At 50.2% G+C, this 15,782-nt stretch overlaps 1 long non-coding RNA gene across 1 annotated transcript; it reads left to right on the top strand.

The window, feature by feature from the left end:
- Positions 1–8,393: 8,393 nt before the first annotated feature.
- On the top strand, positions 8,394–12,192 carry LOC128311698 (uncharacterized). The gene is made up of 3 exons (XR_008290195.1): positions 8,394–8,761; positions 8,858–8,940; positions 11,112–12,192. It is a non-coding gene; the product is annotated as an uncharacterized LOC128311698 (long non-coding RNA).
- The last annotated feature ends 3,590 nt before the right edge of the window (positions 12,193–15,782 follow it).

The raw sequence follows: 15,782 nt of genomic DNA, 5'->3' as shown, positions 1-15,782 counted from the left end.
ACAGAGTAAGTGCTCAATTGACGTCAGCAATTGGCTTTCTCATTCCTTTGTTGTTTATTTTTTTAAATTTTTTAAAATTTTATTTTTTTAATTTACATCCAAGTTAGTTAGCATATAGTGCAACAATGATTTCGGGAGTAGATTCCTTAATGCCCCTTACCCATTTAGCCCATCCCCCCTCCCACACCCCCTTCAGTAACCCTCTGTTTGTTCTCCATATTTAAGAGTCTCTTATGTTTTGTCCCCGACCCTGTTTTTATATTATTTTTGTTTCCCTTCCCTTATGTTCACCTGTTCTGTGTCTTAAAGTTCTCACATGAGTGAAGTCATATGATATTTGTCTTTCTCTGACTAATTTCGCTTAGCATAATACCCTCCAGTTCCATCCACGTAGTTGCAAATGACAAGATTTCACTCTTTTTGATTGCTGAGTAATACTCCATTGTATGTATATACCACATTTTCTTTATCCATTCATCCATCAATGGACATTTGGACTCTTTCCATACTTTGGCTATTGTTGATAGCGCTGCTATAAACATTGGGGTGCATGTGTCCCTTTGATGGATGCTGTATCCCTTGGATAAATATCTAGTAGTGTAATTGCTGGGTCTTGGATAGTTCTATTTTTAATTTTTTGAGGAACCTCCATACTGTTTTCCAGAGTGGCTGCACCAGCTTGCATCCCCACCATCAGTGCAAAAGAGATCCTCCTTCTCCGCATCCTCGCCAACATCTGTTGTTGCCTGAGTTGTTCATGTTAGCCATTCTGACAGGTGTGAGGTGGTATCTCATTGTGGGTTTGATTTGTATTTCCCTGATGATGAGTGATGTGGAGCATTTTTTCCTCTGTCGGTTGGCCATCTGGATGTCTTCTTGGGAGAAGTGTCTATTCATGTCTTTTGCCCATTTCTTCACTGGATTATTTGGTTTTTGGGTGTTGAGTTTGATAAGTTCTTTACAGATTTTGGATACTAACCTTTTATCTGATATGTCGTTTGCAAATATCTTCTCGCATTCTGTCGGTTGCCTTTTAGTTTTGCTGACTGTTTCCTTCGCTGTGCAGAAGCTTTTTATTTTGATGAGGTCCCAATAGTTCATTTTTGCTTTTGTTTCCCATGCTTCCAGAGATGTGTTGAGTAAGAAGTTGCTGCAGCCAAGATCAAAGAGGTTTTTGCCCGCTTTCTCCTCGAGGATTTTGATGTCTTCCTGTCTTACATTGAGGTCTTTCATCCATTTTGAGTTTATTTATTTATTTATTTTTTAACGTTTATTTATTCTTGAGACAGAGAGAGACAGAGCATGAACGGGGGAGGGGCAGAGAGAGAGGGAGACACAGAATCCGAAGCAGGCTCCAGGCTCTGAGCCATCAGCCCAGAGCCTGACGCGGGGCTCGAACTCACAGACCGCGAGATCATGACCCGGGCTGAAGTCGGACGCTCAACCGACTGAGCCACCCAGGCGCCCCATTTTGAGTTTATTTTTGTGTATAGTGTAAGAAAGTGGTCCAGGTTCATTCTTCTGCATGTCGCTGTCCAGTTTTCCGAGCACCACTTGCTGAAGAGACTGTCTTTATTCCATTGGATAGTCTTTCCTGCTTTGTCAAAGATTAGTTGGCCATACGTTTGTGGGTCCATTTCTGCGTTCTCTATTCTGTTCCATTGATCTGAGTATCTGTTCTTGTGCCAGTACCATACTGTCTTGATGATTACAGCTTTGTAATATAGCTTGAAGTCTGGGATTGTGATGCCTCCTGCTTTGGTTTTCTTTTTCAAGATTGCTTTGGCTATTCTGGGTCTTTTCTGGTTCCATACAAATTTTAAGATTGTTTGTTCTAGCTCTGTGAAGAATGCTGGTGTTAGTTTGAGAGGGATTGCATTGAATATGTAGATTGCTTTGGGTCGTGTTGACATTTTAACAATGTTTGTTCTTCCTATCCAGGAGCATGGAATCTTTTTCCATTTTTGTGTGTCTTCTTCAATTTTCTTTCATAAGATTTCTATAGTTTTCAGTGTATAGATTTTTCACCTCTTTGGTTAGATTTATTCCTAGGTATTTTACGGTTTTTGGTGCAACTGTAAATGGGATCGATTCCTTGATCTCTCTTTCTGTCACTTCATTGTTGGTGTATGGGAATGCAGCCGATTTCCGTGCATTGATTTTATATCCTGCAACTTTGCTGAATTCCTGAATCAGTTCTATCAGCTTTTTGGTGGAATCTTTTGGGTTTTCCATATAGAGAACCATGTCATCTGTGAAGAGTGAAAGTTTGACCTCCTCCTGGCTGATTTGGATGCCTTTTATTTCTTTGTGTTGTCTGATTGCAGAGGCTAAGACTTCCAATACTATGTTGAATAACAGTGGCAAGAGTGGACATCCCTGTCTTGTTCCTGACCTTAGGGGGAAAACTCTCAGTTCTTCCCCATTGAGGATGATAATAGCATTGGGTCATTCGTATATGGCTTTTATGATCTTGAGGTATAATCCTTCTATCCCTACTTTCCTGAGGATTTTTATCAAGAAAGGATGCTGTATTTGTCAAATGCTTTCTCTGCATCTATTGAGAAGATTATACGGTTCTTGTCCTTTCTTTTATTGATGTGATGAATCACATTGATTGTTCTGCGGATATTGAACCAGCCCTGCACCCCAGGTATAAATCCCAGTTGGTTGTGGTGAATAATTTTTTTAATGTATTGTTGGATCCGGTTGGCTAATATCTTGTTGGGGATTTTTGCATCCATGTTCATCAGGGAAATTGGCCTATAGTTCGCTGTTTTAGTGGGGTCTCTGTCTGGTTTTGGAATCAAGGTAATGCTGGCTTCATAGAAAGTGTTTGGAAGTTTTCCTTCCATTTCTATTTTTTGGAACACCTTAAAGAGAATCAGTGTTAACTCTTCCTTAAGTGTTTGGTAGAATTCCCCTGGAAAGCCATCCGGCCCTGGACTCTTGGTTTTTGGGAGATTTTTTTTATTACTAATTCGATTTCTTTACTGGTTATGGGTCTGTTCAAATTTTCTGTCTTCCTGTTTCAGTTTTGGTAGTTTATATGTTTCTAGGAATTTGTCCATTTCTTCCAGATTGCCCATTTTATTGGCATATAATTGCTCATAATAATCTCTTATTATTGTTTTAATTCCTGCTGTGTTGGTTGTGAGCTCTCCTCTTTCATTCTTGATTTTATTTATTTGGGTCCTTTCCTTTTTCTTTTTGATCAAACTGGCTAGTGGTTTATCAATTTTGTTAATTCTTTCAAAGAACCAGCTTCTGGTTTCATTGATCTGTTCTACTGGGTTTTTTTGTTTGTTTGTTTTGGTTTGGTTTCAATAACATTAATTTCTGCTCTAATCTTTATTATTTCCTGTCTTCTGCTGGTTTTCAATTTTATTTGCTGTTCTTTTTCCAGCTCTTTAAGGCATAAGGTTAGGTTGTGTATCTGAGATCTTTCTTCCTTCTTTAGGAAGGCCTGGATTGCTATATACTTTCCTCTTATGACTGCCTTTGCTGCGTCCCAGAGGTTTTGGGTTGTGGTATTATCATTTTCATTGGTGTCCAAGAACTTTTTAATTTCCTCTTTAACTTCTTGGTTAGCCCATTCATTCTTTAATAGGGTGTTTTTTTAGTCTCCAAATATTTGTTACCTTTCCAAATTTTTTCTTGTGGTTGATTTTGAGTTTCATACCGTTGTGGTCTGAAAATATGCACGGTATGATCTTGATCTTTTTGCACTTGTTGAGGGCTGATTTGTGTCCCAGTATGTGATCTCTTCTGGAGAATGTTCCATGTGCACTGGAGAAGAATGTATATTCTTCTGCTTTAGGGTGAAATGCTCTGAATGTATCTGTTAAGTCCTTCTTGTCCAGTGTGTCACTCAAAGCCATTGTTTCCTTGTTGATTTTTCGATTAGATGATCTGTCCATTGCTGTGAGTGGGGTGTTGAAGTCCCTTACTATTATGGTATTACTATCAATGAGTTTCTTTATGTTTGTGATTAATTGATTTATATGTTTGGGTGCTTCACATTTGGCGCATTAATGTTCACAATTGTTAGGTCTTCCTGGTGGATAGACCCCTTGATTATGATATAATGCCCTTCTGCATCTCTTGATACAGTCTTTATTTTGAAGTCTAGATTGTCTGATATAAGTATGGCTACTCCACCTTTCTTTTGTTGACCATTAGCATGATAGATGGTTCTCCATACCCTTACTTTCAATCTGAAGGTGTCTTTAGGTCTAAAGTGGGTCTCTTGTAAACAGTATATAGATGGATCTTGGTTTTTTTTTTATCCATTCTGTTACCCTATGTCTTTTGATTGGAGCATTTAGTCCATTGACGTTTAGAGTGACCACTGAAAGATATGAATTTATTGCCATTATGTTGCTTGTAGAGTTGGAGTTTCTAGTGGTGTTCGCTGGTCCTTTCTAGTCTTCGTTGCTTTTGGTCTCTATTTATTTGTTTGTTTGGTTGGGTTTTTTTTTTTTTTCATCTTTTCTCCCCTCAGAGAGTCCCCCTTAAAATTTGTTGCAGGGCTGGTTTAGTGGTCACAGACTCCTTTAATTTTTGTTTGTCTGGGAAACTTTTTATCTCTCCTTCTATTTTGAGTGACAGCCTCACTGGATAAAGAATTCTTGGCCGCATATTTTTCTGATTTAGCACATTGAATATATTCTGCCACTCCTTTCTGGCCTGCCAAGTGTCTGTGGATAGGTCTGCTGCAAACCTGATCTGTCTTCCCTTGTAGGTTAGGGACTTTTTTCCCTTGCTGCTTTCATAATTCTGTCCTTGCCTGAGTGTTTTGTGAATTTGACCATGATATACCTTGTTGATGGTCAGTTTTTGTTGAATCTAATGGGAGTCCTCTGTGCTTCCTGGATTTTGATGTCTGCGTCTTTCCCCAGGTTAGGAAAGTTTTCTGCTATGATTTGTTCATATAACCCTTCTACCCCTATTTCTCTCTCTTCCCCTTCTGGGACCCCTATGTTTCTGATGTTGTTCTTTTTAAATGAGTCACTGATTTCTCTAATTCTTAAATCGTGCTTTTTTGCCTTAATCTCCCTCTTTTTTTCTGCTTCATTATTCTCCATAAATTTGTCCTCTGTATCAATGATTCTCTGTTCTGCCTCATCCATCCTTGTAGCCGTGGAATCCATTTGAAATTGCAGCTCAGTTACAGCATTTTTTTAAAGTTCATCTTGACTAGCTTTTACTTCTTTTATCTCTGCAGAAAGGAATTCTAATCTATTTTCAACTCCAGCTAGTATTCTTATTATCGTGATTCTAAATTCTGGTTCAGACATCTTGCCTGTATCTGTGTTGGTTAAACTCCTGGCTGTCGTTTCTTCCTGCTCTTTCTTTTGGGGTGAATTCCTTCATTTCATGATTTTGAAGGGAGAAAACGAATTAATGAGGTAAAACAAATTAAAAATTAAAATTAAAAAATTAAAATTAAAAAAATATTAAAATTAAAAAATTAAAACACACACACACACAAATCGAATAAATGATGCTAGATCCTAGGTGTGTTTTGGTCTGGGTGTTGAAAGGGACTTGACAGATTAGAGAAAAAAGGGGAAAGAGAAAAAAAGAAAATTGTTTGAAAATTTGAAAAAATGAATACACTGAAGTAGACTAAAATGAAACGATGGAAGTAAAATTGAATTTGAAAAAATATACACAAAAGTAAAAAATATAGTAGAAAAAAATAAAAATGTTTTTAATAGAAATTGAAAATAAAAATGAATTTTTTTCTCTTTCTGTATTCAAGAAAATGAAAAGAAACAAAAAAAGAGAAAAAAAAGACAGAAAATTGAATAGGTGGACCAGTGAACAGACTGAAACATGACTTAGTTTTCCCCTAGGTGTCAAACTGTGAAACGCTTTATTGTCCATAAACTAAGCAGGCAGAGAGACTTGTGTTCCTGAAGAACAAGGTTGGCCCAGTTGGGCTGGGCTTAGTGTAATGGCTCCGCTCTCCACTAGATGGCGCTGCTTAGCTTACTGGGGCAGATGGTTGTGGCGCTCGTAGGTGCGTATGCGCATGCGCGGGAGCGGTTAAATGGCGTCACCCAGCCACCTGGTCTCTAGTATCTGAATTCTGTTCTCCCCGATCAGCAATCGCGCACCCATCCTTTGTCTTCGGCTTCCATCTACTCCCCGCTTTTACACGGTTCGTGACCAAGCCCCAGGTAGCACCTCCCTCCCGAGTTTTGTCTCAGATGCGGCTGTGTTTCCCGACTCCTTACTTCTGAGAAGCTGCGGCTTTGACCCGTTCTGCCCGTCTGCTGGAGGGTCTCACCGAGCAATGGCCGGGTGCCGGCCGCACCCAGGAACGTTGGCAGGACCGTGCTGCTGCTGCCCAGAGACTGCGGCCGGGGGCCAGCCCGTCCCAGAAAGAGTTTGCGAGACAGTGTAGCAGCAGCATTTCAGGGACTATGGAAAATCACAACACCCATCCGGCACCAGGCTTCACCCCCAACGACCTTGTTCCAGCACCGGTGAATGTGGTTGTTCTCCCGGGGCCACTGGGGCCTTGCCTTTGGGGGCGGGGGAGCCACACAGCCTCTGCCAGGTGTCCTCCCAGCAGGGGAACCACCTCTCCCTGTGTGGCCTGAACCCCGGACCCCGCTCTGCTCCTGGGGATTCGCCCTTCCCACCAGAGCACCACCAGGTACCAGCTGCGGAGTTTCAGACTCTGCGCTCCCCGTTTATAGTCTTAATGGAATTGAAACCCTCTCCTTTCTCCCTTTTTAGTTCAGTCCCTGCGGCTGTTTCCACTTTTCCACTTTCTCTCCAGCTGCTTTTGGGGGGGGGGTGCTTTTCCCATATTCTCCTCCCCCCCCCCCCCCCCCCCCGTCTCCATCCTCTCTCCACACGCAAAACACCTCCCTACCCTCCGCGGCTTCTCTCTTCCCAAGTTCACCTCTCCGCGCCATGTACCTGCTGAGTTCTGTGGTTCAGGTTGTGCAGATTATTGTGTTAATCCTCAGACCAGTTTTCTAGGTGTGCAGGATGGTTCAGTGTTGGTCTGGCTGTATTTTGGGGACGTGAGACACCTAAAAAACTTCCATGCTGTTCCGCCACCTTGGCTCCTCCCCTGTTGTTGTTCATTTATGAGAGAGAGAGAGGGAGAGAGAGGGAGGATCTGAAGCAGAAAGCAGAGACAGCAGCTCTATGCTGACAGCAGAGAGCCCGACATGGGGCCTGAACCCGCGAACCATGAGATCATGACCTGAGCTGATGTCAGAAGCTTAAGCAACTGAGCCACCCAGGCACCCTGGCTTTCTCATTCCTAAGATTTGAGGAAAGGGGGATATGTCCTTGCTTTGCCTGCCAACTAGAGGCTGAGGGATGGATGTGGTGACCCACCCTCCCCCAGTTCCCTCCCAGATGGAGGGACTCAGAAAGTCATTTCCGTGGTCTTTCTCACTCTCCCCCGGATTCCCATCCCAGGGGCTTCCAGGCCCACAACAGCCAGCATCACCAGAGAGCCAGAGGACGTCACCAAGGTGATGGGTGTCCTGAGCTGAAGCGGAGGGAAGCATGGATCTAGACCCCGGAAGTTAAGAAGCTTCTGCTCTGACCTTGGCTTTGGAGCTGATTTGAGCTCAAGGCAAGTGCCCAGGACAAAAGATCTGCTTCTGACTAAAGTGATGATTTGGGAGGAAGCTTGGAGCAGTACCAGGAGCACAGGCTCTGGGGCCCGGCTGATCTGAAAGCTAACTCTGCCTCAGTTTCCTCTTCTGTAAAGTGGGCTATAATAGCCATAGTGAGGCTTGAATGTCGTTATCTGGTAACGAGTTTCCCTCCCTTCACCGTGGAGGCTGGAATAAGGCTCAGGAGGCCAGACCACCAGGCAGAGCCACCTGAAGACCTTGCTTCTCTTTTTGTGAATGCCCTCGGGTAGGGTTCCCCGGGATGGGACCCTCTCGTCAGGCAGAACTTGGCAGGTGGGTGTGTTGGTCACAGGAGCACTCAGGGGCTCTCCGCTTCTTCAGGGCATGCCAGCTGCCTCCACCTTTCAGGATGCACCCACCCAGCTGACACTCTGAGCCCTCAGAGAATGCCCTACCCCCCTCTGTGGCTGCCTGACTTCCCTAGTCCCCGGCTCCCCTCCAGGGTCCCCTTGACCTCCATGCCACAATAGCCATCACACGTGGCCTCCTCCTGCCGTCCTCACCCCTGTGGTGGGCGAGCAAGTCAGGTGACGTGTCGCAAGGCTCCGAGGGCTCCCTGTTAAGTGCTATAATTTAGCCCGGGTTCTGTGTTTTGATTTTGCCCAGCTGCGTCTGTGTGCATTTAGATTAATCCCGTTAGCTAGTGGGAGCGGGGCTACCTGCTGTTTATCAAGAGTGCTTTTGTGATTCCCTTTTGATGTGTAGCCACCGTCCTTCTGCCCGTAGGAGCAGGGAGAGGCGTGGGGATCTGGCCTCAGCCACATTCGATCTTGCCCAGACCCACCCACCGGCTTGCACCGCCTCTTCCATCCTCAGCCCCTACCCAGGTCCCACTTTCACTGCACAGCCTTTGACCTGCTGCATCTCGGAGTCCAGAAGGTTCCAAGGACGTAGCTGTGGCTGCTCTAAAGCCCACAGGAGGCAGGTGCTCTGAGTGTTCGGAGACCCATCCTGACTCTGTTTTCTCGCCCGCGAGTTGGGGTGACTGATACCCATTCCCACTTACGCAGACATTTGCCCTGAGGGTGAAATGAGAGTACCTGTTGAGAGCGCTTTGACGGGAGTCGCCCCTGCCGTGTTGTCAGGTACAAGGCAGGAGGGTGGTGTGGTGGAGCATCATGGGAAGCAGGGTCGGGTTCTGCTGAGACAGGTGAGGGACTGTCATTACTCCCATTTTGCAGGTGAGGCAAGTGAGGCACAGAGAACTTGCTAAAGGTGAGTGATTCCAGAGCTGAGAGCCACAATGGCGGATGGCCTTCCCAAGGTAGACAATCAATGTGTGTTGACTGAATGAATGAATGCCTTCACCGCCAGGGAACTTACTACCTCACCAAGCAGTCTGCTCGACTGTTGGATAGTTCTAGTTACCGCAAGATTCTTTCATTGAGTAGACATTGTCTGCCTCTTATCATACCTCCTTACCATTGGCCCTAGCCCTACTCTGATGCCCAGGGGCTTGGGTCACCCCTGCTATCTCCAGCCCTAGTCTACAGCCCACCCCAGGCCAACTCATGTCCTCAGGCACAAGCCCAGGGACCGCAGGGCTGAGTCTGGGGAATGACCACCCCCTGCTGGGTACAGAAAGAGCCAGACCCCCCTCCCTAGGGAGCAGGATCTAAGTCCTCCTCATAGAGATGAAGCTCTTGTTACAGTGATGTGGGAGCCGTGGGTCCTGGCTTTGTAACCCCCCATCAGCCACTGGGTCAGGGTATGGCAGGAGCAGGACCCAGGTGACAGCTGGCAGACGGGAGGGGTGCACACGGGGGAGCCGCTCCTTCCAGCAATCTGAACAATCCCACGCTTGGTTAGCTCCGCAAGTGACATTGCCTCTGAGCTGACCAGTTGCGGCCCTGAGTCTGACCTGACTAGAGGGCCATGAGACCCAATCTCGGGCTGTGAGGCTTGGAGAGCACTCGGAGAGCCGCAGTGGGGAGGTGACTTCAGGGCATGAGCCTCCCTTCCCCCGTCCTGAGGAGTGCGACCAGCCTGTCACGATGTCAGGCAGGAGACAGCACCTGAGTCCACTGGGGCCCCTCCGGACAAGGTGGAAAGTCTGTTTCCAGGAATCATCCTGCCTGAACCCTTCACCACAGCAGGGGGCCCAGGGCAGGGCCCCCTTCTGTCTGCCCTTGAGAAGCCAGGCTGGGAGGCACAGGCTGGGGACTGCTCCCTCCTGCATCTGGGACTGAGACCCCCCCCAACAACCCAGGGCCAGGACCTGCGGCCATGTGCTGGATGCCGAGGGGCCTCCCCCTGACAGGGGGAGCATTGAGAGTCGTCGGTTCCAACGCCACCTGCAAGTCAGGGTGGCCACGGCGAGCCAGGTCTGGGACTCAGGATGACCCGGGCTTGAATCCTGCTTCTGCCCGTTACCTCACTGCCCCGGCCTCAACTTGCGTTTCTGTAACACGTGGAGTGATGCTTACCTTGCCGCGTCACATGAGTCACTCAGGCCGACTTGCAAAGGTCGTAGGTATTTGGCATTCGTGAAATAACAAAATGAAAGAAAGGGAGAACAGATCAGGGGCAACCCCTCAGGGAAGGGGAGGAAGGGGAGGTGAGGATGTCTATAGAAGGGCAACAGGAGACATCCTCGTGGAAAGGGTGGAAACCAAGGAAATGCTCTGTGCCTGGACCACATCGGTGCCAGTATCCTGGATTGCGATATCGTATGTAGGTTCTGCAAGATGGTGTTAGCGGGGGCAACATGGGATCCCTTCGTGAATCCACTGCATGTGAATTACCACTGCATGTGGATCTTCAACGGTCTCAATAAGCTTAATTTCTTGAAAACCGTCATGTTATGTCTGCTGAAGAGTAAGCATCTATGACATTATCTGTTCTTCCTCCTCCCCGCCTCGAGTTCTTCTGTGAGCTGGGGTGGCCTGGGAATTGGCATCATATAGAACTGTCATGGCGAATGGCGGGGGGCGGGGGGGGGGCTGGGGGGGTAAGAAGCGCCTTGACTGTGTGTCTAGCATCTTTTATTTCCATGCCTTCCGTGAGTGCTTAATAAATGCACAAGTGACTGAATGAGTGTGTGCGTGCATGAATGAATGCCCATTACAGAAAGTAAACCGTTAACCTCTCACGAAGTGAAATGGGCTTAAAGCACAAGATACTTGGGGTAGACGCGGGGCCAGTCTTGCAGCCCCCAGATTGGCCAGCCCAATTCCCTGCCTGGCCTCGTCCACCCCGGGGCTGCATCGTGAGGCGTGTCGGGGGGGGGGGGGGTGGGGAGCCAGCTTCGTGCCTGCGAGGACAGCAATGTGACACAGTTTAATTAGCACAAGAGTAAATTACATCAGACGTAGCGAGCCCCGACTTCTCCCGACGGCGTGGGGAAAATGGAAGCCTAGCATTTTCAATTTAAGGTTTAGTTAGATAATACCTATTGGTGCCAGTAGATTACAGAGTGGATATTAAATCCTGCAGGATTTGGAATCGGAGCGTACAAATGGAATCCATAAGTAGGGGGAAGCAGCCGGAAGGAGCTGGCCCTGTGTCCTCGGCTAACAAGAAAGCGTCTCTGCAGCCAGCTCAGACCCGGGTCCTTAAGCTCCCACCAAAGACTCCAGGCCGGTGAGAGGGGTTGGTGATCATTCTAGGGGCTCCCCCAGCAAATTCTCCCCACGTTATGGGTGCGGGTGCCGGGGCCCAAGTGCAACTCACATTTTAACAATCAGAATTGCAACTCACGTGTCGGCTCCTTCCAGCCCTTCCTCTCCTCTCCATCTGGTCAACTCCTACCCTACCTTCAAAATGGCTCAAGCCTTCCTCCTCCAGGAAGTCCCGAACTCCACTCAGATTCCTCCCTGAGCCCCACGAGCCTGGGCTTCTGGGCGTTGCAGTCACCACTGGTTATGGTCTTCAAGGATGACCTCGTACACCCACCTCTCACTCTTGGAAGAGAGTGACAAGACTTACTCTCCTGCACCCTTGTTCTCAGGCGCACGGGAAAGCCAACGAACGCGGGCTACACAAATGGGCTGTTTGCATTACATGCGTATTGATTTGTGGACAGCCGATGAATTCTGAGGATGAGATACATGCGCAGCATTTGAGACTCAAAAAGTAGAGAAGGACCTGGCCTGCTTTGCAGGGCCCCGGCTCCTCCCCGGGGCAGCCCGTGGCGGGTGCAAGCCTCCAGGCTCGAACCTCCAAGCAGATCTGTGGGTGCATTTCCCCCTTTCTTAACAAAACAGCAGCATTCGCTCCATGTTACTCCCCCTTCACCGGCTTCCCTTCACCGCCTTTCTTGGAGCCTGGTCTCATCACTGCCGGGTGAAACATCTCTGGCAGGCCCGGCACGGAGGCTCAGACTCAGTGGAGAAGGAGGATATAGAAGCTTATTAGTCTAAGCAGGATGAAATGTGTAAATTAATTACCTCGGCCACCCGTGCATGTAGTGGCCCGCCCTGCACTCGGGGAAGACAAGAATTAGCCTCCATTCTTACAGTTTGGCAACCCTGCCAGACGTGACTGGGAGGGCCCCTGGCCGCCTGCCCGACACGGGGGAGGGAGGGCCCCAGGAACCAGAGTCGGGTGGTCTTGTGGGACAAGCAGGTCCCTCCCTAGATGGGGGAGGTTGGACTCTGTCTCCACCAGCAGCAAGAGCAGGGGGGTGGGGAGGGGCCTCCCTCTGTCCTGTCCTCGATGCCCGTTCACTGAGCACCTATTTACCAGGTGATACAAGGTGTCGGTCACCGTGGTGACCCTTTCCTAGTTTCCCTCCTTTGATCCTCACAAAAACCCCAGAGAGGTTCACAGAGGAGAAAACTGAGGACCAGGAAGAATAAGTAACTAGTTCTACTGACCCAGCCACTAACTGCCGGGGTCAGGATTCAGATCCAGGACCGCAGGCTGCCTCCCAGGAGGACGGACAGGCAAGGAGCCGTCTCTGGGACCCTGTCACCAAATGCGCCTTCCCTGCTTCCACGCCCCCTGGCAGGACTCGCTCCCCACACCCCCACCCCAACCTCTCCCCCGGAGCCTGTGCAACTGAGCCTTGGCCCTCCTCCCCCTGCAGCTGGGACCTCCCACCTGCCTCACCTGCCCACGGGCCCTCTGCTCTCTGCCAGTTTCCCAAACTGCCTCACCCCCCTGCACACCTAGCCCCCTTGTCGTTGCTTCTTCCGCCATCCGGAATAGCATCACCCGCCACAATCGGCCCCACCGCCCGTGTCCCCGGCCACCGTCACTGCCCGCCTGGACCTCCACTCCAGTGTCACCCCAACCTGTCCTGGAGCCCTCTTCTTAGGGCGCTAATATGATCACTCACCCTCCTGCTGTGGCAGTGCCACCATTTACGGGAAGCCCCAATTCCCCACGAGGCGCTGTGCCCTGGGGCCCTGCCCGCCTCACTGCTGCCCAGGGTCCCCTCCTAAGCACCCCCAGCCGGCTGGCCCCTGCCGTCCCCATACTTACAGAACATACTCTTTCAGGCAGGTCCCCTGCTGGGCGATCCTCACCCCCAGATGCCCTCAGAGGGAGAGCCCGCCTCCCCCAGCCCTGCTCCCCGACGTCACCGTGTGTCATATGTCGTGCTCTGCAGGACACTTATCACACCTACGTCAGCCCACATTCACCGGTGACTTTATCTTCAGCTTCCCCGACCAGCTGTAATTTCCACAGAGAGAGTGCATCCTGTCTCCTCGTGCTGAGATCTTGGTGCACCACGAATATTGGCAATGAATGAGGAAGCCCCTGGGTCCCGCCATTCGGAATCCTCACCCCCAGCCCTCTCTGTCACCTGGGCCTGCGCGGTGGACCCAAACCTAGGCTTCAGGTCATCTGGTCCAGGTCGCCCTCTAGGAGGGTCCCCTGACTGAGCCATCGAAGACCCACAACCTTGCCTCCCAAGGAATGACCGTGAGTGCTTTTCAGTGACAGGCTCTCGAGGCCATGCCTTCCTCTGACAGATTCACCTTCTGCATGTTGCCAGTCAGCGCTAAGGCTTGCGGTCCATTGAGGGTCTACACACGAGGACAGAAATGCAGTTTGCCCCCCAAAGCCACCCCAAAGCCAGTAGGGAAACAAACTATCAGTCCACTTAGGATTAATTCCTTCACCACCAGCTAGCCAAAGACCTTCCCTTCCTCCCTGACCTGGCTTCTGCCCTCCCTGGAGAGCCCCCAGGGACTAGGGCATCGTTCTCAGTCCCTGGGGGAGGGGGGGTCCTGCCCCCCCACTGCCCCCCCTCTTGTAAGAGGGTCTAGTGGTTCCCATGACCCCTGTCCCCGATTCCTCCTCCTTGCCTTGGCCCTTCCCAGCCTCAGCCTTGCCGGTTTTCAAACTTAATAGTCAATCCTCAGAAAGATAAAACTGCCTGGGTCCCTCCTGGGAGGCGATTTGAAGGTTTGGTGGGAAGAGGAGGCCCAGACAAGAGCTGGGTCCCCACCTCTGCCTCCCAGTCCCCACCCCCTCTGGACATTCATTCCTGGCCCCAACTTTTATCCTTCCGATCTCCCCGCACAGTCAGTCAGAAGGGAGATACAGATCTCCCCATCTGGTAAGCAGGAAATCTGAGGCTGACAGAAGTCAAGGGGCTCTGCCCCTCAATTTGCTGTCACCTTCGATTTTGAGGACTCTGCCTTTCTATTTACCACCCCACCTGTTGGTCTGCCCTGTACAGAGTCCCCTCAAGCTTCAGGGGCTGCAGAACTGAACCTGACATGCCCACCAGACCCCCTCCCTCAGCCTGCCCGCCTGCAGGGAGAGCCCAAGGGCAGCAGCCCCCACACGGAGGGGACCCTCCCCATGTCCCACCTTGCAGCCCCCTGTGCCAGGCTGGGCAGAGTTCGGTGGGGTCAGCAGCAACCTCTCGTTCCTGCCCAGCTGGGGGACTGCTGGCCTGTAATCACCCGTCCCACAGTCTAGGGCAAGATCTGCTTAGCTCATGCAGAAGGAGTGCAGAAAGGGGCTCCCCTTGAGAAAGAGCTGTGGGGGGCCGCCTTCGGCCTGGGGAGGGAAGCTCAGCGCCCTTTAACTGCAGTGAAATGCTGCCACCTGCTGGCCATGTCTCAGAACTGCAGGGAGCCGCCGGGCTGGTTCTGGGCCCGGAAAGCGGAGGGAAACCGCCCTTTCTGTGCCCCTGGTCCCTTGTCCAAGGGCGGAAGCTAACAAGGATGGGGTTGGGATGCTGTCGTCGTTGCTGCTGCTGGCTGCTGTTGTTAATGCGACCACAACCACATTACCACGTCTCAGTTATTGATCACTTGCTGTGTCAGGTGCTTTGCACATTGTTCTTGTTCTGGCAATCCTTTAAGATGTTTCCTTCTTGTAGGCTGGGTAGCTTGCCAAGGTCACACAGCTGGTGAGTGCTGCAGCCGGGATTCTAACTCAGGCAGTCTGGCCAACTGTCGCCCAAACTCAGAGTCCCAAGTGTCAACTCCCCCAAGAAGTGTCCCAGATATGCCCTCAGGCCTGGCGCCTCCCCAACTCTTCTGTTAACCTTCCCCACCTCCCCCCACCCCCCAGGGAACTGCTCCTTAGCCTCCAAGGCCTGTCCACATGGCCACACTCTTCTAGAACAAAACGGAATAACCCCTGACGTCATGGAGTCCCTACTGCAGCGGGTCCTGGAGATCCAGGCCCAGGGCAGAGCTTAGATGCCTCGGAGGCTCCCAGACCCTCCCTTCTGAGCAGGGAAGGCTTCTGTTGGGGAGGGACCCAGGCCCTGACAGGGCGTGGAGGTAAGGAGGGGAAGCTGGGCTGGGTAAGGGGAGCCTCAGGGATTTGAGAATCTGATCCACCCGGTTCTCAAGCCAGTCCTGGTCACGGAGCCCCCGCTGGGACGGAGCTCGATTCCCAGTCCTCCCAACTATCCTCGCTGTGATCCTTAGCTCACAAACTATCACAGCTGGGAAAGAACCTCAGGAATGATCCAGTGAAAACACCACCTCCTTCTGTAGATGGGGAAGGTCAGGCCCAGAGAGGGCAAGCAGCTGTCCCAGATCACACAGCCAGAAGCGACCTAGCCAGGGCTCTCTGCTCAGCCCCAGTTCTGCCTCCCCCCTCCCGCAGCCCAGAGCCCTATGGCCCTTCCCCCACGTGCCTGTAGGCTACCCACAGCAGGCCTAGAATTGCCTAAAGCCCACTGCCTTC

This window comes from Acinonyx jubatus, chromosome D1, assembly GCF_027475565.1.
Source record: "Acinonyx jubatus isolate Ajub_Pintada_27869175 chromosome D1, VMU_Ajub_asm_v1.0, whole genome shotgun sequence".
Taxonomy (NCBI): Eukaryota; Metazoa; Chordata; class Mammalia; order Carnivora; family Felidae; genus Acinonyx; species Acinonyx jubatus.
Note: the sequence above shows the minus strand (reverse complement) of the source record. Positions and strands in the feature narration are given on the sequence as shown.